General features: G+C 43.8%; 1 protein-coding gene across 1 annotated transcript in view; it reads left to right on the forward strand.

The window, feature by feature from the left end:
* The window catches only part of RPIA (ribose 5-phosphate isomerase A), a 145098-nt gene that overhangs the window by 65334 nt on the left and 57252 nt on the right, over positions 1-22512 (forward strand). The gene's annotated exons all lie outside the window — the stretch shown is intronic.

The raw sequence follows: 22512 nt of genomic DNA on the forward strand, positions 1-22512 counted from the left end.
TACAGGCAAAGGTGGTATTACAACTCCTAGGCATGATGTCATCATGCATAGCCATTGTCCCAAACGCAAGACTGCACATGAGGCCCTTACAACAATGCCTAGCATCACAGTGGTCTCAAGCACAGGGTCACCTTTTAGATCTGGTGTTAATAGACCGCCAAACTTACCTCTCGCTTCTGTGGTGGAACAACATAAATTTAAACAAGGGGCGGCCTTTCCAAGACCCAGTGCCACAATACGTAATAACAACAGATGCTTCCATGACAGGGTGGGGAGCACACCTCGATCAACACAGCATACAAGGACAATGGAACGTACATCAAACAAAACTGCATATCAATCACCTAGAACTTCTAGCAGTTTTTCAAGCACTAAAGGCTTTCCAACCAATAATAGTTCACAAATACATTCTCGTCAAAACAGACAACATGACAACAATGTATTATCTAAACAAGCAGGGGGGGACGCACTTCACGCAGTTAAGCCTGCTAGCACAAAAAATTTGGCATTGGGCAATTCACAACCAAATTCGCCTAATTGCACAGTTTATACCAGGGATACAAAATCAACTCGCAGACAATCTCTCTTGAGATCACCAACAGGTCCACGAATGGGAAATTCACCCCCAAATTCTGAACACTTATTTCAAACTCTGGGGAACACCTCAGATAGACTTGTTTGCGACAAGGGAGAACGCAAAATGCCAAAACTTCGCATCCAGATACCCACACAAACAATCCCAAGGCAATGCCCTATGGATGAACTGGTCAGGGATATTTGCTTACGCTTTTCCTCCTCTCCCTCTCCTTCCTTACCTGGTAAACAAACTCAGTCAAAGCAAACTCAAACTCATATTGATAGCACCAACTTGGGCAAGGCAACCCTGGTACACAACGCTACTAGACCTATCAGTGGTACCCTGCATCAAATTGCCCAACAGGCCAGATCTGTTGACACAGCACAACCAAAAGATCAGACACCCAGATCCAGCATCGCTGAATCTAGCAATCTGGCTCCTGAAATCCTAGAATTCGGGCACATACAACTTACCCAAGAATGTATGGAAGTCATAAAACAAGCAAGAAGGCCATCCACCAGGCACTGCTATGCAAGTAAATGGAAGAGGTTTGTTTGCTACTGCCATATTAATCAAATACAACCATTACACACAACTCCAGAACATGTAGTGGGTTACTTGCTTCACTTACAAAAATCTAACCTAGCTTTCTCTTCCATTAAGATTCACCTTGCAGCAATATCTGCATACCTGCAGACTACCTATTCAACTTCCCTATATAAAATACCAGTCATTAAAGCATTCATGGAGGGCCTTAGGAGAATTATACCACCAAGAACACTACCTGTTCCTTCATGGAACCTAAATGTTGTCCTAACTAGACTTATGGGTCCACCTTTTGAACCCATGCACTCCTGCGACATACAGTTCCTAACCTGGAAGGTGGCATTTCTCATCGCCATTACTTCCCTGAGAAGAGTAAGCGAGATTCAGGCGTTTACTATACAGGAACCTTTTATACAACTACACAAAAATAAAGTCGTCCTAAGGACCAATCCTAAATTTTTGCCAAAGGTTATTTCACCGTTCCATCTAAATCAAACAGTGGAACTTCCAGTGTTCTTTCCACAGCCAGATACCGTAGCTGAAAGGGCACTACATACATTAGATGTCAAAAGAGCATTGATGTATTACATTGACAGAACAAAAAACATCAGAAAGACTAAACAACTCTTTATTGCATTTCAAAAACCTCATGCAGGAAACCCAATTTCAAAACAAGGTATAGCCAGATGGATAGTTAAATGCATCCAAATCTGCTACCTTAAAGCTAAACGACAGCTGCCCATTACACCAAGGGCACACTCAACCAGAAAGAAAGGTGCTACCATGGCCTTTCTAGGAAACATCCCAATGCAAGAAATATGTAAGGCAGCCACATGGTCTACGCCTCACACATTCACCAAGCACTACTGTGTAGACGTGTTATCCGCACAACAAGCCACAGTAGGTCAAGCCGTATTAAGGACATTATTTCAGACTACTTCCACTCCTACAGGCTGATCCACCGCTTTTGGGGAAATAACTGCTTACTAGTCTATGCAGAACATGCGTATCTACAGCGACAGATGCCATCGAACTGAAAATGTCACTTACCCAGTGTACATCTGTTCGTGGCATCAGTCGCAGTAGATTCGCATGTGCCCACCCGCCTCCCCGGAAGCCTGTAGCAGTTTGGAAGTTACCTTCAATTATTTATATATGTATCATCTCAACCTTAAATAGGTGCATACTTAGTCACTCCATTGCATGGGCACTATTACTACAATTCAACTCCTACCTCACCCTCTGCGGGGAAAAGCAATCGAAGATGGAGTCGACGCCCATGCGCAATGGAGACAAAAGGAGGAGTCACTCGGTCCCGTGACTCGAAAGACTTCTTCGAAGAAAAACAACTTGTAACACTCCGGCCCAACACCAGATGGCGAGCTATTGCAGAACATGCGAATCTACTGCGACTGATGCCACGAACAGATGTACACTGGGTAAGTGACATTTTCATTCAGGCAGCTGTTCTTCATCCATTCGGCGATGGCCTTCATTACTTCTTGGAGTTTGGTTTTGGCAGTGACGGGGTCCTGGGTGAGGGAGAGGATCAGCTGGGTGTCATCGGCGTATGAGATGATGTTGAGGTTGTGTGATCGGACGATGTTTGCGAGCGGAGCCATGTAAACGTTAAAGTGGCTCGGGCATAGGGACGACCCCTGACGTATGCCACAGATGATCTTGGTGGCTTCAAAGCGGAATGGAGGGAGGCGGACTCTCTAGGTTCTGCCGGTGAGGAAGGAGATCATCCAGTCCAGGGCTCTGTCGCAGATCCCTGCGTCGTTGAGGCGTGTGCGAAGGTTGTGGTGGCAGACTGTGTCGAAGGCAGCTGAGAGGTCCAGGAGGATGAGGGCCCCGGTTTCGTCGTTGTCAAGTAGGGTCATGATTTCGTCGGTGGCGGCGATGAGGGCGGTTTCAGTGCTGTGGTTGCTACGGAATCCGGTTTGGTGAAAGGCAAAAGGAGCACAAAAGGGACAGAACATGGAAGAAAAAGCACACAAAGAGCAAAGCAGGAAGAAGAGAAGCAGAGGGCAGCCTAGTAGAAGAGCAGAGCTCTCCCACTAGACACCAGGGTTTAGGCGCAGGCAGAAGCCTGCGGGTCAAGGAGGGCCTCGAACTCCTGACAGAGGTCAGGAGTTAAGAGGAACGAAGGCTCTACGTGCCGGTGGAGCCAGGGGAAACAGAGCAGTTCACTGACCAGGTCAACATCATGTTCCTTTTTCACTTACGTGTGATACTGTTGGGGATTGTTTATGTAATTGCATCACAAGTCCTTATCAGTTGTTTGGGAACATACCTGTGTCGTGGGTACTGCATGATCTGTATAAATACATCTCACACGGACAAGGTCATTAGAGGGATTCCTTCCAGATGCCATCTACGCTGCCTGTCACCTTGCTGCAGAACTTAGCCTTTGTGTGACCACGGAGTCTGACCTAGACACCTTATTCCAAGGTAACGAGGGCTGGGGGGTGCTTCTCATGGATATGCTACTGACAGATTACATTTATCATACCTAGCTCTCATTAGCTTAGAGATTAGGTTCCCTTTGCTAGGAATTGGGAGGTTTTGTATTCACAACTCTCATCTTCACAATTATGCTTCTTTTACTGTTCATTATCTTAATCATTGCAGCTCATGCAATTTATCATGTATTGCCATCTTTTCAATAAATATATTGAAAACTTTCCTGCATTTCCTTCGTTGCCTGTGTGTGACTGAGACATCTTGCTAACGAGAGAAAAGGATAACTTCCCTTCCACCACGACTTCCCTGAGAGGTCTAATCTAAAGTCCATGCGTAACGGCTGCCAGAAATCACCTTTACTTTGGCTTTTTTGTGAGGTACTGCTTGTGAGATGGGAGGGTTGGGCTGACAGTTGAGACTTGTAGGAGTGACCCAGTCACCTACAAACAAAAGTGCTGTCTCTCCTAAGCCAACAGTCTCTCTTAGGAGCGAGAGTCCAACTACGACAAGCAACGATTGCATTATTTCTGCATACCCATTAGAAACCTCAGATTCCGGGGTTTGATTCTGCAAACAAACCTCATTTACGGTGTTTTACATCATTGTGATGGATGAAAGGAACAGCTGTTGGTTTTTTTATCCATGTTGAATGGGAAACATGTTAGTGAAATAGCCACTGCTTTGAATGACTGTAAGGAAATGCCTCCTTGGCATGGTTACTCCCTGACTTTTTGCCTTTGCTGATGCCAAGTTATGATTTGAAAGTGTGCTGAGGCCTGCTAACCAGGCCCCAGCACCAGTGTTCTTTCCCGAAAACTGTACCTTTGTCTCCACAATTGGCACACCCAGGTAAGTCCCTTGTAACTGGTACCCCTGGTACCAAGGGCCCTGATGCCAGGGAAGGTCTCTAAGGGCTGCAGCATGTCTTATGCCACCCTGGGGACCCCTCACTCAGCACAGACACACTGCTTGCCAGCTTGTGTGTGCTGGTGGGTATAAAAAGACTAAGTCGACATGGCACTCCCCTCAGGGTGCCATGCCAACCTCACACTGCCCATGGCATAGATAAGTCACCCCTCTAGCAGGCCTTACAGCCCTAAGGCAGGGTGCACTATACCATAGGTGAGGGCATAAGTGCATGAGCACTATGCCCCTACAGTGTCAAAGCAAAACCTTAGACATTGTAAGTGCAGGGTAGCCATAAGAGTATATGGTCTGGGAGTCTGTCATACACAAACTCCACAGCGCCATAATGGCTACACTGAAAACTGGGAAGTTTGGTATCAAACTTCTCAGCACAATAAATACACACTGATGCCAGTGTACATTTTATTGTGAAATATACCCCAGAGGGCATCTCAGAGATGCCCCCTGAAAACATACCCGATTTCCAGTGTGGGCTGACTAGTTTTGCCAGCCTGCCACACACCAGACATGTTGCTGGCCACATGGGGAGAGTGCCTTTGTCACTCTGTGGCTAGTAACAAAGCCTGTACTGGGTGGAGGTGCTTCTCACCTCCCCCTGCAGGAACTGTAACACCTGGCGGTGAGCCTCAAAGGCTCACCCCCTTTGTTACAGCGCCACAGGGCATCCCAGCTAGTGGAGATGCCCGTCCCCTCCGGCCACGGCCCCACTTTTGGCGGCAAGGCCGGAGGAGATAATGAGAAAATCAAGGAGGAGTCACTGGCCAGTCAGGACAACCCCTAAGGTGTCCTGAGCTGAGGTGACTCTGACTTTTAGAAATCCTCCATCTTGCAGATGGTGGATTCCCCCAATAGAATTAGGGATGTGCCCCCCTCCCCTCAGGGAGGAAGCACAAAGAGGGTGTAGCCACCCTCAGGGCTAGTAGCCATTGGCTACTAACCCCCCAGACCTAAACACACCCCTAAATTGAGTATTTAGGGGCCCCCAGAACCATGCAAGACAGATTCCTGCAACCTGAAGACGAAGAAGGACTGCTGACCTGAAGCCCTGCAGAGAAGACTGAGACACCAACTGGTTTGGCCCCAGCCCTACCGGCCTGTCTCCCCACTTCAAGAAAAACTGTAACAGCGACGCGTCCCCCAGGGTCCAGCGACCTCTGAAGCCTCAGAGGACTACCCTGCATCTAAAAGGACCAAGAACTCCCGAGGACAGCGGCTCTGCTCCAACAAAGAAATAACTTTTTAAGGACTCCACGTTTCCCGCCGGAAGCGTGAGACTTTCCACTCTGCACCCGACGCCCCCGGCTCGACCTGCGGAGAAACAACACTACAGGGAGGACTCCCCAGCGACTGCGAGCACGTGAGTAGCCAGAGTTGACCCCCCCGATCCCCCACAGCGACGCCTGCAGAGGGAATTCAGAGGCTCCCCCTGACCGCGACTGCCTGCTTCAAAGAACCCGACGCCTGGTAAAGACACTGCACCTGCAGCCCCCAGGACCTGAAGGATCCGACCTTCAGTGCAGAAGCGACCCCCAGGTGGCCCTCTCCCTTGCCCAGGTGGTGGCTACCCCGAGGAGCCCCCCCCCCCCCCCCCCCCCCTTGCCTGCCTGCTGCGCTGAAGAGACCCCTGGGTCTCCCATTGAAACCTATTGCAAACCCGACGCCTGTTTGCACTCTGCACCCGGCCTCCCCCGTGCCGCTGAGGGTGTACTTTTTGTGCTGACTCGTGTCCCCTCCAGTGCCCTACAACCCCCCCGGTCGGCCCTCCGAAGACGCGGGTACTTACCTGCTGGCAGACGGGAACCGGGGCACCCCCTTTTGCATTGAAGCCTATGCGTTTTGGGCACCACTTTGACCCCTGCATCTGACCGGCCCTGAGCTGCTGGTGTGGTAACTTTGGGGTTGCCCTTAACCCCCAACGGTGGGCTACCTTGGACCCAACTTTGAACCCTGTAGGTGGTTTACTTACCTGCAAAACTAACAAATACTTACCTCCCCCAGGAACTGTTGAAATTTGCACTGTCTAGTTTTAAAATAGCTTATTGCCATTTTTGCCAAAACTGTACATGCTATTTTGCTGATTCAAAGTTCCTATGATACCTGAGTGAAGTACCTTTCATTTAAATTTGATTGTAAATCTTGAACCTGTGGTTCTTAAAATAAACTAAGAAAATATATTTTTCTATACAAAAACCTATTGGCCTGGAATTGTCTTTGAGTGTGTTTTCCTCATTTATTGCCTGTGTGTATGTTCAACAAATGCTTAACACTACCCTCTGATACGCCTACTGCTCGACCACACTACCACAAAATAAGAGCATTAGATTATCTCTTTTTGCCACTATCTTACCTCTAAGGGGAGCCCTTGGACTCTGTGCACGCTATCTCTCACTTTGAGATAGTATATACAGAGCCAACTTCCTACAATGACCTCTAATTCAAGTCTCCAGCCCTTTCCATTTACCTTGATGATATTTTCTTACCTTGAAAGTACATATATGTGTAGCTGACTTGCCTATATAACCTTACCTTCACAACATTTATTTTTGTATAAAACTATTTGCCCGCTGAGTAATGGGGAGACTACTAAATTGCTGTGCAGCAGGCATTGATGTATTTTGTAATGCAGCCCAGGCGGCTGTAAGAGTGAGCAGGGAATACTCAGGTTGCTGGTGAAGCAGAAACCAGGCTTGGGTCGAAGGGGAGACCCTATTGGCATTGAGAGAAGGCACATGATAGTGTAACATGAGTTGTGCATGCGTTGCTTGTGGGCAGTGGGCCACCCCATTTAAATTGTACACATTTTTAGAAAGTGCTTCTCTCATGTTAAATATATTTTGAGTAGATGTCCAAGCACACACAGCAGGGCCACATGAAATAGTTCACTTGGCAGCTAGTAGGTTGGTGGCCTTTATGTGAAGCAAGCAGTCTAGAAGTCCTATGTGGCAAGCCAGTTCATTACAATCAGAATTGGAGTGACGTGCTCAGAACGATACCTACTTAAAATCGGGCTGCGCCATGGTCCACGGTTTTCAGCATAGTGGGTATTTCTTTTGTGCTGTCATTATGGCCTTTTCTTAATGTAGTAATGACCAAATCTGTGTCTGTACCATTGTGTTGAGTATATTGAATAACGGTGGTTAGAAGGCCTCAAAGAGGCACTATATTTTCCCCCAGTGAAAATGTGGCGATGCCCAAATATGCTGATGTGGACTTTTGTTCTAAGTTAGAATCAGAAGTTGCTGTAACAGCTTAGTAAATTCCAGCCATTTGTTTTCCTGTGAGTGGCCAATTTCTGCCTATAGAGAAGAGTATTAATGCATGTTTTACATTAGAAGTATTCTTTGAGTGGTTAGTGGTTTAAGCTAAGACTAGATGACGTTATACTTTTGTGGTCCTAGTTTTATTTTTTATGAGGGTTTACATCAAGGAGGCATTTGTTAAGCACTCTAATGCTCTAATGTTATACTGGCTTCTTGGTATATCCATTTGATCGACTATTGATGCTCACAATATTTCCAGCAGCTTATGTAGGGAAACGTCGGCAGACCTCTCCTGAATAAGGGGTAGTGTTTGAAGGACTCTAAAAAGGTAGGTTGGTCCAGAGCTCTACTTCTGCCTCAGGCAGCTCTCTGCCCCAGCAGGAGACGCAGGTAGAAGGCCTCTGACCCTGAAGGGTTCATCTTCTGCTGTCAGTATCTCCGTAGCTTGGAAAGAGAACGATCTGCCTCTAATAGTGTGTTTAAGTTTAGGTACCTTAAGAAAAAAATGAGTGGCACAACAAAGAGTTGCAAAGGTGTATTCCAGGAGAATTTGGAATGTGAGAAAAGGGGGCTGCTGGACTAAAGAGCTGTATGATCGCTTTTGAAAATAGCACACTTCCTACCCAGAATACATTTACCACTTGTCCAGAAAAGAAGACGAAGAGTAAGGGCGCTATTGGTGTTCTTGATGGTATGACATAACCCAATTCCAGCAATCAATGCAGGATGAGATGACTAATTGCACAGCAAGGTTCACCTTGCAATATACCACAGCCAGCGATGGAAGGAATTTGCTCCATTATTTCATGGCCAGAAAACAGGAGGTATATTTACTTTCCTTGGGCTCACAAATGTCAATGGCCTGCGGTCCTGAGAAGTATCATGCATTTTTGTGGTTGTGGTGCACGCTAGATTAATCATAGCCAGGGAATAGCCTCACCGTCTAACCTATTTTGGCAGCAGTTTATTTATTTGAAATCGGCTCCCTATGAAATGTGATGGGAATTGTAAAATTGCAGGATACCTGCATGTTTTGTGTAAAACAAGTTTTTTTTTTTCTATTTTAAGGTTGGCATCAGAGAGCAACCATGTATTCCTATATGGAACTTGAGTATAAATCTTGTAAATGCAGGATTGGTTACAAAAGAAAGGTTAATCTATATTTGATCACTTGGGGTAGTATGTGGAACATTTGAGTTACCAAATTCCATTATCAGTAAAAGCTGGCTTCGTCTTATAGTTCCCATACGATTTATTTAAGTGTAACAAATCAAGAGTTTTTATTACAAAGACAGTGAATGGGCAATGTGATGCACAATATGGTCAGGATGGTAAGGATGCAGTGCTTGGTAAACAAATTGCTATCCAGCAGAAGGAACACAATTCCAAAATTGGAAAGACGGCATCTGTTGTTGCGCTAAATCAGCGCTAATGTATTGATGCAGTTTTATGGAACTGCAGATGGAAAGATTCTCTGTTCCCTTCAACAGGCCAGTCAGCGTTTCAGCCCTTGTTAATTGTTATGTGTCATGTCCTGGGCTCAGCCAGAGTCGGGGCTAAGGGAAGACCCAGGTCTTTAGTTTCCTGATGGAATTCAAGAACAGAGGAGGAGGCAGGGCCGGGTCGGTCAAGGCTTCGGGAGGGATGTAGGAGATGGCACGACCGCGGTATCTGGTTCTGTGTATCTAGATTGGTGGAGGGGGGGTGCTTGTGAGTAGGACTTTGTCTTTCTAGACGCACTGTTAAGTTTGTGGAGTTGTTTTGGGTACTTCTGGCCATTGTCGTGTAAGGCTTTATATATGTGTGTTTAAGGAGTTTGAAGAGCGCCCATTGGTACTTTGGGAGCCAGTGGAATTCTCTGAGGTAGTGGTGATGTGGGTGTGGAGTCAGAGCTTGAGCGTGATCCCGGCCACTGAGATCTGTCTGGTCTGGAGTCTTCTTGTCACTTGAGCGTTGATTTCAGTATAAAGCAGTGGTTCCCAACCTGTGGTCCGGGGCCCCCTGGGGGTCCGCGAAGCCTTCTCAGGGGGTCCGCGAGAGCCTAGAAAATTCAAAAATATTGACAAATTAGTTCCCCAGCTTCCAGTAATGACTCAGGCGGGGGTCCCCGGATTCCCATGATGATTCAGTGGGGGTCCCTGGGTTCCATTAATGTTGAAGTGGGGGTCCACAGAAATCAAAAGGTTGGGAACCACTGGTATAAAGTGCTTTGTTGGGGGCTTCAGCAGTTTCATGGGATTCTATACCTCATCAGTGGAAACCATTGTGCGATATTTCAAAATAGTGAGTTTATACTGAGTTTAGGCACTATACACGAGTCAGGAATTGCAATCCGCAAGAGCTACCCCAGTGCTACGAACCCCCTCTCCATTTGTGCAATCGCCCATCCATCCCACTCTTCTGATCTGTGGATTCTGCAGCCCTGCCAGGTTGGACTAACATACTGTTAAATCCCATGTATCACGGCAGGGTCCAAATTAACCACACACCGGCCTGTGCTCGTATGACCGCCTGGCTTCGTGTTTCTCTGCCTCAGAAACTATGTTACAATTCTTTGCTATATCTAATTTATGAGTCGGTTCATCAGAGCCAAGCCTGGCTATCCCTTTTTGAGTGCTTTAGCGAGGTGTTTTTCTGTCTCCTTAGTTTTTTGCTCTGGTCATTAGATCATTTAGTATTTCTGTGCAGGTGGGCTTTAAAGTTGAATTTGTATTTTTTTATCACGTAGCATGTTAAATCCAGGAGATTTTAACCACCTTTGATATCGTGGTACTGTAATGTATTTTATTGTACTTCTCTGGTCTTTTAATTGGACTGAATAAAGTTTTTGTTTAACCTGCTAATGAGTGATATAGTGGGGTATGTTCTGTTTGGAAACCAGCTTCGTGACGTCCTCCCCCTGTCGGTAACATATGCCTGGAGGTGCCTCGCACATCTGCCTCTGCTCAGGCTAGGTTGGCTAGAAAGGGACACGAGTAGTGAAAAGGGACTTGTGAGAGCCATTTATGTTTTGACGTAAGGTATTGAAATGTAATTGTATGAATATTGTCCCAGCTGCCAACCCATAACTCTGTCATCATAATCCTGCCGGCTTATTATGATGTCATCTAGAGTGTGGAGAGGGGGAGAGGAAATCCGCGAAGGAGCTGGAGGAGGCAGTTGTTTTCCTCTCTGTGTACTGTTGTGGCCTTGATTGGAAATAAATCAGGTTACAACTTTTCAGCGTCAATCTGTTACTACTGTTGCGGCGACGAGTGGCCCCAGCACAAGAACCTTTGCATTGGCCACATCTGGAACAACTGCTAGAGTGATTTTACTACTAAAGCGCTTCGGAAACACCGTCAGAGCGCTGAGTACTACGTAATTTACTTCTCCGGAACCGTGCATTACAGTGAGCTGTTTTTTCAAACATTTCTTAAGAAATAATAATCTATGCGGAACAACTGTCTCAACAGCTGTTTCATTTAATTTGCAGCATCCATCTAAATTGCCAGAGCCTGGGCTAATCCCTGCAGTGCCAGTTTCAAGCCATTCCCTCAGCGCGTGTAAAGTCTCATTCTCTGAACTGCTAGGCAGCATTTCTTTGGCGTTCCTCACCTCCGACTTCCACAAGTCAATTTCTGCCTGGTGTTTGTTTGAGGACACATTTCTTTAGCACTTCTGCCACCTACTGGCTGCAAGATAAACCAGTCTAATTTAACCTAAATTTGACGTTCGCAGAGGAAAATAGCTAGTTTTCTTTTGGAACATTTATCCAGCAGCAATATTATTTCCTAGATACATTTGTGGAGCTAAGGTAAATTTATTTACAAGGAATATATTTTTGTTCTTTGGTGAGATCATTGAGTCACATATATATATATATATATACATACATACATACACATATATACATATATACATACATACACATATATACATACATGTTACGTAGTGAAACATGACTTAGAAACTCTTTAAATCTAACTCCACCTCAGCTATTTGTATCTTCTTCTGGGGAGAATTCACTAAAATAGCAAGAACGGAGGGAGTATGTTTTGAATTGCATATCTACACTTGATGCAGATAATGATTTCACTTGAGAAAAAAAGGAAAAAAATACTGTTAAACTCTTTAGGAGCAGTGGGATTAAGAGTGTACAATCGTATTACGAAAAAACCTAGAGGGCCAGGCCAAGGAGATTTTTTTTTTTAAATGCTTGGGTGGATTTGGATATGTTTTATGCCCCAACTGTTTGTGTGGGAATAGACTGGTACACATTTTATCACAGTAAGCACATGAAAGAAGAATCTGTAGAGGAATACATTTCTGCATTAAAAAGCCTAGCTTTAACCTGCAGGTTGGACCATTACATGACAAATTAATTAGGGGCCAAATAGTCATGCATGCTGCTAATGCATCAATATAAAGACAATCTTTGGGCCAAAAGAGAAGCTCGATCACAAGAAGTCATAGAAATTGTAAAACTTGCAGAAAGGTGTGATGAAACTGTGTTGATGGACTACAAGAAAACCGCTGAGAGTAAAAATCAGCATAAGGGTTAAGAGATTGTTAATCAAATCAAACTAAAAAACAGAACGTATTTGAAAAAGGAAAACCAGTCAAACTAAACCTAGCTTTAAGAAAACCAGTCAGACTATAATAGATAGTTGAAATGTTATAGATGAGGATTTGCAGGTCATTTGTCCAATAACAAAACATTTCCTGCACGTAATCAGAAATGTTCTGCAGGTGGAATATTGGGGCATTTACAGAAAGTATGCAGGAGGAAAGGCAGAGCAAAAATGCTGCAATAAAGGTGTTAGAGGAGGATTCAGAATCGTAGTCACAAGAAACAGATAGCGAAGAAATTAATGTGTGTGCCTTGAGTGTAGATACTTCTCCCAAAGTGTTAGATGTTAAAGGTGGGGATAGGAAAAAACCCAAATCCAAAGTTGTTAGAAATGGGGTCTTTGGTTGGCAGTCAGGTTACCCTCGCTCCAAGTGAGGGCCCTCATTCTAGTCAGGGCAAAGGGTTAACCCACACTCACTCCCTTGATAGCTTTGCACTAGCAGGAAGGCTTAACCAAGAAGCAAATTGTAAAGTATTTGTACCAACGCACACACAGTAATACAGTGAAAACACTACAAAATGAACACCACACCAGTTTAGAAAAATAGGTAATATTTATCTAAATCAAACAAGACCAAAACAACAAAAATCCAAAATACACAGTCAAGATATGAATTTTCAAAAGAATAAGAGTCTTACTCCATAGAAAACAATGCAAACATTGATTTTACACAAAGTACCTGGTTTGTGTCAAAAATAAAGCAACACTGGCAAGCGGGTGTTGTGTCGTTTCTCCAGCCGTGATACATCGGTCTCACAGCCGCGATGCAGGGTGAGCGTCGATTTCAGCCACAAAACTGGTGGCCCTTTGTTTATCTGCTGCGTTGCAGATGGTGCGTCGAACATTTTCCTGCATGGCATTCTGTGTGTTGATTTCAGTCCTTGTTCTGCCAACTTCACCTTTCAAGGGCGCAGGGACTGGATAGGGCACCATTTGGCAGGGCCGGAGTCTCAGCAGAGAGTCCAGGATTTGCCAGAGGAAGTCTTTGAATGCCCTGAGACTTCGAAACAGGAGCTAAGCTCAGTTCAAGCCCTTGGAGATTCTTCTTCAAGCAGGAATGCTCAACAAAGTCTGGTCTTTGTCCCTTTTCACAGGCAGAAGCAGCAGCTGCAGGATAGCCCAACAAAGCACAGTCACAGGCAGGGACAGCACTTCTCAGCTCTTCTCATTGGCAGAGGTTCCTCATGGTTCCAGAAGTGATCTAAAGTCCGGGGTTTTAGGTCCAATTCTTGTACCCCATTATGCCTTTAAAGTAGGCAGGCTTCAAAGGAAACTCTGTTGTTCACAATATCCTGACTTGCCCGTGCCAGGCACCAGACACGCACCAGAGGTTTGGAGACTGCATTGTGAGAGGGCAGGCACAGTCCATTCAGGTGTAAGTGACAACTCCCCCTCCCCTTCCCACTGGATATGCAGGCTACACCCAAGATCCCTTTGTGTCACTATCTAGAGGAGATTCACAAAAAGTCCAACTGTCAGTCTGACCCTGACAGACAATCTACAAAGAGACAGAGTCACAGAATGATTAAAGCAAGAAAATACTTACTTTCTAAAAGTGGCATTTTCAAACTAACAATCTAAAAACCAGCTTCAATAACAGATGTATTTTAAATTGTGAGTTCAGAGACACCAAACTCCATATTTCTATCAGCTCTCAAAGGGAATCTGTACTTTAATAATATTTAAAGGCAGCCCCCACGTTAACCTATGAGAGCGATAGGCCTTGCACAGCGAAACACAAATTTGGCTGTATTTCACTGTTAGGACACAACAGTACGTGTCCCACCTTTAACATATACTGCACCTTGCCCATGGGGCTACCTATGGTCTACCTTAGGGTTGCCTTACATGTATAATAAAGAGAAAGTTTGAGCCTGGCAAGTGGGTACACTTGCAAGGTCGAATTGCCAGTTTAAAACTGCATCTAAAGACGCTGAAGTGGCAGGTCTGAGCCATGTTTACAGGGCTACAAATGTGGGTGGCACAACCAATGGTGCAGGCCCACTAGTAGCAGTTGATTTACAGGCTCTGGGCACCACCAATGCACTTTACTAGGGACTTACTAGTACATCAAATATGCCAATCTGGGATAAACCAATCACCAATACAATTTACACAGAGAGCATATGCACTTTAGCTCTGGTCTAAAGCCAACAAAAACTGGTCAGAAAAAATAGGAGGAAGGAGGCAAAAAGATTGGGGATGACCCTGCAAAAAAGGGCCAGGTCCAACGGAAGTAAATATAGGAGGTGTCGTAATTACAAATACTGCGCACTCAGGGTCACCGTATACCTTGGCAGGTGAGAGTGTATGGAAGTAATTTGTCCCAGTTGAAGGAGAAAAATTAGAATCTTCTGACATTTCTCCCAAAAGTTTTACTGGAGAACCCATTGTACTATTAGGGTATAGAGAATTACTGTCTGAATTCAAGAATTGTAAAGCTGAGTGCAAGCTGTATATTGCTGAAACAGGTCTGTAGGTATTAGGATAGTGGAACCAGGGTGATCTTGGTATTATTTTGAATCCCAACTGTAAGGAAATGCCTCCTTGGCATTGGTTACCCCCTGACTTTTTGCCTTTGCTGATGCTAAGTTTCGATTTGACAGTGTGCTGAGGCCTACTAACCAGGCCCCAGCACCAGTGTTCTTTCCCTAACCTGTACTTTTCTTTCCACAATTGGCACACCCTGGCATCCAGGTAAGTCCCTTGTAACTGGTACCCCTGGTACCAAGGGCCCTGATGCCAGGGAAGGTCTCTAAGGGCTGCAGCATGTCTTATGACCCCTCACTCAGCACAGACACACTGCTTGCCAGCTTGTGTGTTCTAGTGGGGATAAAACGACTAAGTCTACATGGCACTCCCCTCAGGGTGCCATGTCAAACTCACACTGCCTATGGGTATAGATAAGTCACCCCTCTAGCAGGCCTTACAGCCCTTAGGCAGGGTGCACTATACCATAGGTGAGGGCACCAGTGCATGAGCACTGTGCCCCTACAGTGTCTAAGCCGGCAGACTGGAACCGGGGCACCCCCTTCTCCATTGAAGCCTATGGGTTTTGGGCACCACTTTGACCTCTGCACCTGACTGGCCCTGAGCTGCTGGTGTGGTAACTTTGGGGTTGCTCTGAACCCCCAACGGTGGGCTACCTTGGACCCAAACTTGAACCCCGTAGGTGGTTTACTTGCCTGCGAAAACTAACAAACTCTTACTCCCCCCAGGAACTGTTGAAAATTACACTGTCTAGTTTTATTTAAAATAGCTATATGTGATTTATGTGAAAACTGTATATGCTATTTTGCTAATTCAAAGTTCCTAAAGTACCTACCTGCAATACCTTTCATTTGAAGTATTACATGTAAATCTTGAACCTGTGGTTCTTAAAATAAACTAAGAAAAGATATTTTTATATACAAAAACCTATTGGCCTGGAATTGTCTCTGAGTGTGTGTTCCTCATTTATTGCCTGTGTGTGTAGAACAAATGCTTAACACTACTCCTTTGATAAGCCTACTGCTCGACCACACTACCACAAAATAGAGCATTAGAATTATCTCTATTTACCACTATCTTACCTCTAAGGGGAACCCTTGGACTCTGTGTATACTATACCTTACTTTGAAATAGTGCATACAGAGCCAACATCCTACACCAACAGTCCTGATCCTGTGATGGTGGTTCAGAATGAGTTAGAGACGTGCCGGTTTTGGATTCATTTCCCGGGGTTTTTTCAGGCAACATAGGGGAACTCAAGGGATTTCAACATGTGATAATTTTAAAAGGATGACACTGTACCATGTGTTCATCAGTCAAGCATTCCCATGGCAATAGGAGAAGAAGACTCTAAAGAATTGGATAAGCTAATATTATTGAGGCTGTTGAATCATCTGATTGGGTTTTCTCCATTGGTGGTAGAAAGACGTGCCAATGGAAAACTCTGGTCATGTGTAGACTTAAGAGATTTCAACAGAAACATTTTGGTTGACTAATTTCCTCTTCCGAGGATTACTGAAATGTTATCTGTTACCAAGTGCATTGGGTGGTTTAACACTATGGATTTAACATCATCATACTAACAGGTACTATTGCACCTGGGGAGTCGCCGGTTGATGACGTTCATCATGCCGTTTGGTTGTTTTCAATTTGTCAGAGTACCATTTGGTCTGGCGTCAGCAGCTGCAATGTTTCAACAACTAATGTTCAAGTTATTCAAAGATGTTAAAGTAATATTCCTTTCAGGGTGACATCCTGGTAATAGGAACAAGGTTGAACTTGATTTTAGACTCGAACAAGCACTTGAGGTATTAAAAAAGCATGGTTTAACTGCAGAATATGCAAGATGTGAATTTGCTAAGAATGGCGTTACATATCTTGGCCATGAAATAAGTTGGAAGGTTGTAAAGCCCATAGCTTCTTCAGTAGAAGCAATAAAGAAAGCACCTAGACCTAAAAATAAAGTTGAGATAAGAGCATTCATAGGAATGGCAGAATTTTATTCCAAATATGTGATGATATTTTCAGTTAAAACATTCCCATCAGAAAACTTTTGAAAAACAAATGTGATTTCCTGTGGTCAGGAGCCATTTCAGGTAATTAAAGATGACAATTGTAGTGCACCTGCCTTGCAAGAATTTGACCCAAAGTTAGGAAGTATAGTAACAACAGATGCTAGTTGTATAGGATTAGGTGCTGTGTTAACACAAGTGGATAAGGAAAGAAACAAAAGTGTTATTGAATTTGAATCTCACTTACTAACCCCCACAGAGGGAAAGTACCACTTGCATATGTATGGGCGTTGGAACATTTTAGGGTGCACATTTGGGGTTCACAAGTTACTATTAGCATTGACCATAAACCTTTGACTAAGGTCTTGACTACCAAGGGTTATTTAATGCGTCTCCGAGATTGGCTCGCATGTACATCAAATTAGTAGATTATAACTGAGAAGTGCTATGTACCAAGGTTTAAGAACAGGATTGCAGATTTTTTAATCCGGTTACTTAAATGAGTTTGAGGAGTGTTGTGTGTCTGAAATTGATGAAGAAGTGTGTGGTATACATGAGACTGAATGTAAGGAGGCTATATATAAGTATGAGGTTATGCAGAATATTTGTGTGTGGTAAGTGAAGGTTGGCTTAGCAAAAAAAAAAATCCTGGAGGAAAGTTTGTGGGTGTTCTGGGAATGAAAACATAAGCTAAAATCTGAGATTCATAAAGTATTTCACAGTGAAAGGGTGATCCTTCTAGAACGTTTATTAGAAGAAATGCTAAATTTATGTCACAAAGGCCATTTGGGCATAACGAAAACTAAAAACCGAGTGCAATGCAGGTACTGGTAGCCAGGGTTAGATGCTGCCATTAAAAGAAAAGAAAGAGAATGTGTGTTATGTAATGATTCAGAAAAGGCTCTAATCACATTCATACCCTTTTGTGTCCCATCAGAAGCTCAGTGGTGCCTTGAGAAAGAATAGGGTTGGTTATTCTAGGTCTTGTTCATAATGGAGGAGAGTCCAAGTACATTATTGTGTTGATTGACCATTTTGCCAAGTGGCCGCATATTGAAGTGGTATCTAAACTGGAAGCACAGACAGTGGTGAGTTTTTATTTTTATTTTTGTATTTTTTTTAGCTAAGATGTTTTTGAGGGAAGGATTACCCAAGTTAATCCTCACTGATAACGGACCTCAATTTACTTTAGATGTTTTCATTCATATTTAAAGAAGAATGATGTATACAATTCCACCTCCATTTATTATCCTGTTGGAAATGGTGCCATTGAGCACTTTAATTGAGTGCTAAGAAACACTGAACAATTGGCTAAAAAAGCTAATTTGCCTTGGATAAAGGAAGTGTGGCGTACTGCGTGGCTTATAGGGTGACACAGTGCGGGTCCATGGGGTACAGTCCATTTAAAGTAATGAGAGGTTGCACTCCTGTCATGAAGTATAATGTGGGATGGTTGCCAAAATCTAGGATTAATGTATGGACACCTTCAGAGGTAAAAAGGAAACTGTCTGAAGCTAAAAAGAAGTGCAGATGTTATTGTGATAAACACAACTGTAAAAATGTGAGTGTGCAAGTAGGGGACTGGGTAAGAGTTAAAAAGACCTGGTGTATTTAAAAAAAAAAGTAAAGGAAGATTTCTGCAACCATTAAAAGTAGTAAAAGTATTTTGCAATTCAGTTTCATTGAATTGAGGGCAAGGTGTTGCATCTGAGTCGCATCTCTAAATACAAAGGTGCAAAAAGAGATAAGGAATCAGTTATTCACCAAAGGTTTTAATGTAAACGATTTGGTGTGGGATGAGCAGGAGTTTCAAAAAGTCAGGTGGCAATGTGAGGGGTGGAAGTGAAGTGGGTAATGAATGTGAAAGAATGGAATTATTGGAAAATAACCAACAGGCAGGAAATCAATTCCCTATCTCAGTTTTTGAGAACCATGTGAGGTTGGGAAGGATGGTAAGAAGAATCACAGAACCTATAAAATTCAGAGAGTATGTATGCAAATATTAGATAAGTGATATTGTTCTCTCTAAAAATTTAATGTTTTGGAATTTAATGTTTTGATGAAAATTCACGTTCTGCTTAGTTAAATTCCGGTTTACTTGCATAACTCAATGTTGATCATTTTATTTTTTTGTTTTACATGTTTTGTTTAAAAAAAATAAAATATATATATATAGATATGTTCCCAGGGTTGGTTTTCTTAGATGGTCTTTCGAATTTTATTGGGGTTGAGGGCGTGTTTTGATGTATGTTAGTGAAATGTAATTGTATGAATATTGTCCCAGCTGCCAACCCATACCTCTGTATGTCACCGTAATCCTACAGGCATATTATGATGTCATTTAGAATGTTGAGTGTGGGAGGGAAAATCTGTGAAGGAGGGGGCAGCTGTTTTCCGTGCTCTGTATACTGTTGGGGCCTTCATTGGAAGCAAATCAGGTTACAACTTGTCAGCATCAATCTGTTACCACAATTGTGACCTGCAGGTGAACTTTCTGCTAACCTCACTGTGACACGCCAAGATGCTGTGCTGAGTTTCACCCATTGGAACCTGGGCCTCAGGTCAGCCAGCTTTCTGCATTGTTTGGGTTTTATAGACCTCTATGATTTGGGTAGCTATACCTGCTAGCCCTGCTGTCAAGCAATACAGTTTTTCCTTTCTGCAGCATGCTGCTGTATCCTGTTTGGGCTTCCAGCCTCCTTTGTCTCCTCCCAGCTGCATGCTCCGCCCCCTTCCATGTGTGTACTTTACTGTCTCCAGGCCTGACGGTGTAGCTTGAAATAGCCAGGACATCAGCATCTGAGAGACCGTAGATACTTTGAAGGTCTGACACCAGCGTAGCGTCAGAAGGTCATGTAACCTTTAAATCAGTTAAGCGGGCTACTAACTTGGTCTGCTGTAGCTGAAAAGTAACTGTCGTATTGAACATCTTCTGCCAGTCCTGAGCATGGCCTTTTCCAATATCTTTTTGCATATTGTGACGTAAAACTGCTAGTACCACAATGCATTATACTGTTGGGTATATAGCCAGAACTGGCAGAAGGTGTCACAGAAGAAGAGACTTTTTGACAGTTGTAGATTATTAATGTGTGACATGTTCATTCTGATGTTGTTAAATCAACAGTGAAAGTACAGACCATAAAACCAGATCATCTCATTGGCTGCCAAGTGATTTTCATTTGAAGTGCCTTTATAATTTCTTAAAAAAAGATCTGGAGGGAAAACTGGCATTCTTTGTATAAGCAGGAAAGTGAAAACAATTTTTAGCACCTTTGGATTAAAATGATATGCCTTGTCTGTGCACCTAAACACATATCATTGACAAATGTGTATGCCTGTGACTGAAGTATTTGTTTAAAAAAAAAAAAAAAAGTGGGCAAAGCAAATTGTCCCTGCATCTCCTAAAAAGCATAATTGAATTTATTATTTATACAATCATATTAAGCCATTCAGTTGTCAAATGAAAAGTTCAAACTGCGGCCTTCCCGGGTTATCTCCACAGCAGCATTGATCATTTTACTTTTTAGGTTTCCAAAATAGTATCCTACCCCTTTGTATGACTAGACAGTCAGTTTTACTAAAGCAATGTGAGGTTCTTGGCACCACCCTCAGCAAGAGGGCCCAGATGCTGGGAGAGGAAGTCTTTAATGTCCCAGAGACTTCTTAACAGGAGGCAAGCTCAGCACCAGCCCTTTGAGAACCTTTGGAAGCATGATGTGGAAAGCAAAGTCTAGTCCTTTCACACCCAGGATAGAAGCCGTAAGCAGCAGGGCAGCACAGCAAAGCAACAGGCAGAGTGGCAGTCTTTCCCACAGCATCCAGCTCTTCTTCCTGGCAGAATGTCCTCAGTGCAGAAGTGTTCTAACTTTGTGGAATCAGAGGTCCAGTACTTATACCCATTTCTGCCTTTGAAGTAGGCAAACTTTAAAGAAAAGTCTTTGTAGTGCACAATAACCTGCCTTTCCTGCCCTGGCTCCAGACACACTCCGTGGTTGGGGGGGCACCTTGGAGACTCCTTTGTGCAAGCACAGACACAGCCCTATTCAGATGCAAGTGTCGGCTCCTCCCACCACTCTAGCTCAGGAAGACCCATTGGGATATGCAGGGCACACCTCCGCTCCCTTTGTGTGACTGTGTAGAGTGAATTCACAAAGCCTGTCATCCTGATCCATAGAAGTAGTCCACAGACAGACAGAGGCACAGAATGATTAAGCAGGCAAATGCCCACTTTCATAAAGTGGCATTTTCAAATTTACATCTTTTGGTGAAGGTGGTTTTTTAAATTGGATGTTTAATTTGTGAGTTCAGAGACCCCAAAACCCATATTTGTAACTGTTCCCAATGGGAAATTATGATTGAAATATATTTCAAGGCAATCCCCATCTTATCCTGTGGGAGAGAGAGGCCTTGCAATACTGAAAAACAAATTTAGCAGTATTTTTCTACCAGGAATGTAAAACACACCAGCACATGTCCTTCATTTTAAATACACTGCACACTGCCCAAGGAGCTGCCCTGGGCCCAACATAGGGATGACTTTCATGTAGTAAAAGGAAAGGGTTCGGCCTGGCAAGTGGGTGCACTTGCCAGGTCGAACTGGCATTTTGAAACTGCACACAGACACTGCAATGGCAGGCATGAGACATGTTTACAGGGCTACTCGTGGGTGGCACAATCAGTGCTGCATGCCCACTAGTAGAATTTGATTTACAGGCTCTAGGCACACCTCGTGCACTATACTAGTGTCTTACTACTAAATCAAATATGCCAGTCATGGATAAACCATTTACCAATACAATTTAGACAGAGAGCACTTGCACATTAGCACTGATCAGCCGTGGGAAAGTGCCTAGAGACCTAAAGCCAGCAAAAAAGAAATTCAGCATGAGATAAAAACAAGCATTTGTAATGGAATAGGTCTCACACATTTGGAACAAGTTAATTGTCATCTTTTGACAACAGTGCCCACGAGCAAAAAACTAAAATTAAATGGAAACTGAGAAAAGACGGCTTAACAATTAAAATAAAGTTAGCTTTAAAAAAAAACTGCAATTTTGTTCGTCCTGCTGGGCACGTTTTTGCCAGTCAGAAGCCTTTTGTTTGCGGGGCACTGGAAGCTAGAAAGCAATAGTACCTCCATCACTTCAGAGACAGTGGACAAACACTAAGTTGAAATCAACGTATTACGAGGCTGTAAAGAAGAGTGCCCCAGAAACCAACAAATGGTGAGCGACAGGCAGGCTCCAAGCCCTCTACTGAACACAACAGTGTCTTGCATGCGAGACTCATGTGCAAGCGCATGCATTCGCAGGCTCGACCCTAAACGAGGTCCGAAGCCAAAAGACACGGGAAACCACACCAAGGGCTTACAGGTCTAACAGATAGTTTTAGCTTTAGTATGGAGTGTGCAGTTGTCTCTTCACTCAATAACCAGTGACCCGTAGGGAAAAATTCCACCTTTCAGCTCAAAGTAAAACAAAACGGACATTTACTTACTTTCAATATAATGAGCTACTTATTGTAGTTTGAATGAAATGTGTCTGTAAAGAGGTGTTGCCACAGTTTTGAAACGGTGTACTGTATTACTATAACTGGCCAGCAGAGGGCACCATTAAACCACC

This window comes from Pleurodeles waltl, chromosome 1_2, assembly GCF_031143425.1.
Source record: "Pleurodeles waltl isolate 20211129_DDA chromosome 1_2, aPleWal1.hap1.20221129, whole genome shotgun sequence".
Classification (NCBI taxonomy): Eukaryota; Metazoa; Chordata; class Amphibia; order Caudata; family Salamandridae; genus Pleurodeles; species Pleurodeles waltl.